This window comes from Lipotes vexillifer, unplaced genomic scaffold (assembly GCF_000442215.2).
Source record: "Lipotes vexillifer unplaced genomic scaffold, Lipotes_vexillifer_v1.1 scaffold602, whole genome shotgun sequence".
NCBI classification, from domain to species: Eukaryota; Metazoa; Chordata; class Mammalia; order Artiodactyla; family Lipotidae; genus Lipotes; species Lipotes vexillifer.
Window position 1 is genome coordinate 3699699 of NW_006790307.1, and position 2457 is coordinate 3702155.

Consider the following 2457-nt stretch of genomic DNA (forward strand, 5'->3'; position numbering starts at 1 on the left):
TGTGGGATCTTCCCGAAACGGGGCACGAACCCGCGTCTCCTGCATCGGCAGGCGGACTCTCAACCACTGCGCCACCAGGGAAGCCCTGGCCATTCTTATATAAACAATGAGGTCCTGAATGACAGAGGTGGCAGGAAAGAAAATAGTGTAGGAGCAGCTCCCTTTCTACACTGAACTATGAAGGTGGCTCTTTAATTTCAGCCACAGATGTTGCTCACAGAGCCTGTCACTGTGTTGTATGGTTTTATGTCTTATACTTGGTTATTGATTAGGTTGGTAAATTTAAGGAATCCTGCAGAAACAGCCTGTCTCAGGAGAAGTCTCACTAGTAAGAAGATGCTGAGTAGCTGATGCTGAACAGTGGCTAAAATTTTGGTTGCGATTCTTGTTCACAGTGCCTTGTCAGTGATGTCGTGGGAGCAGCCGTCAAATGAGAGCATCAACCCTTTCTATGCCAGAAGTCACCCATCTGTCACCTGCTCAGAAGAGTACAAAAATTATTGTCACATCTACAAGCTACACACATGAAGCATCATGTACCATGTCAACTATTTTAACCTCCTCCAAAATTCTCATTCTTTACATGTTCTCCCCTGCCAGCATTCAGGAGTAATCAGTAACAATTATGGTGATTAAGGGGAAACTATGGAGATGGAAACAGAGCATCATCTTCTAAACAGTTTCACATTTATAATGTAAGGCTTGAGCATATCCTTATGGCTACTGTGATGACAGGGGTCTGGGAGGGATGATTAATATGCAGACCACACCAGCCCACTATCAGTAGATCTTACCGGAAATAGACTAGAATCTGTGGGAATATCAAGATTCATCACTATGTGTGGGCTGAAAGGGGACAGGTGAAACTGTTTGTTTGCTACCTACACCTAGAGGAGAAAGCTCTAGCCATTATGTTCCTAAAAGCACTCTGAAGCACTTCTGCCCTTCTCAGGTGTGGGGATGAGAACTTATGTTAAAGCAGAGATTTTTAAAGGGACAGTATTAGCAAAGCCCCAGAACATGTTTGAAATGCAAATTTTCAAACCGTCTGAAACCAAAACTCTGCAGATGAGGCACAGCAGTCTGTGTTTTGCCAAGCCTTCTAGTTGATTCTGATACATGTTCAAGTTTGAGAAGAACTGTAGTAAAGTATCTAATGAATAATACACTCTTAATGTCACTTTTGGAAGTCATGGTAATAAACTTTAGGCTAGCTCTTATTTAGAGTTGATGTCCATCATTTAGGGCATATATTTGAAGATATTTATAATGGGAAAATGTCATTATTTAAAACCACAGCACTACCTAAGAATTGTCAGTTATTTTTAAGGAAAGACTGTAATCTCAGGCTCTCTACTGGGTTTGCATTATTCAAAACTGGGCCCGGAATTGAGTTTATGAGTGTGGAGAGAATTGAATTGCTCTAAATAATAAAGGGAGATTATGTAGAATTTTCTTGGACAAGGTGGGAGGTAGAAGAAGAGAGAAGAGCAAGCAAAGAGTGGGGAATCTAGATAGAATGGCCCTATGAGAAGTCTTGGAGGGAGAGAAGTAGAAAGATCTTTTAGAAAAAGGTTAGATTGTTGACCAGGCAGTGCTGTGTTGTAACCCCTTCCCATGACCCACCAGCTTTCTCTAAATGTTCCCCTAAGTGCAAGAGCTGTGAATAATTGCCCAGCAGGAAGCAGGGTGGGCTCTTGGGGGGGTTCCATGTTTGAGTCTGTGCTAAGGTTGAGGAAAAGAGTAGCTGCAGGGTATCAAGCAATGAATGAGAATTCTGCAGAAGTGGAAAATCAGAGCCAGAGCACAGAAGCTGCAAAGCTTGCTAAAATATGGAGGAGTACATTGGATCACTTATAGAATAGTCAAAAATAAGCTGATGGATTAATTGGATGAATGTGTGAGCCGAACGTTTTTATTTTTATTTTTTTGGCTGCGTTGGGTCTTCGTTGCTGTGCGCCGGCTTTCTCTAGTTGCGGCAAGCAGGGGCTACTCTTCGTTGCGGTGCGTGGGCTGCTCATTGCAGTGGCTTCTTCTGTTGCAGAGCACGGGCTCTAGGCGCAGGGGCTTCAGTAGTTGTGGCGCACAGGCTCAGTAGTTGTGGTGCATGGGCTCAGTAGTTGTGGCTCGCAGGCTCTAGAGCACAGGCTCAGTAGTTGTGGCGCATGGGCTAGTGGCTCTGCGGCCTGTGGGATCTTCCCGGACCAGGGCTCGAACCCGTGTCCCCCGCATTGGCAGGCGAATTCTTATCCACTGTGCCACCAGGGAAGTCCCGAGCCAAACGTTTTTGAATTTTACAGGGTGTGGTGGTCAAAGATGACATTTGGGCTCCAGTTTTATCGTAACAGTTAGATGAATGTTTTCGTAGTGAGTCTTGTTATCCCGTGAAAGAAAATGGCAATTCCATGTTAAAAACGTCTTGCACATTTTGACTTTTAAACTGTTGACGGGGAAAGA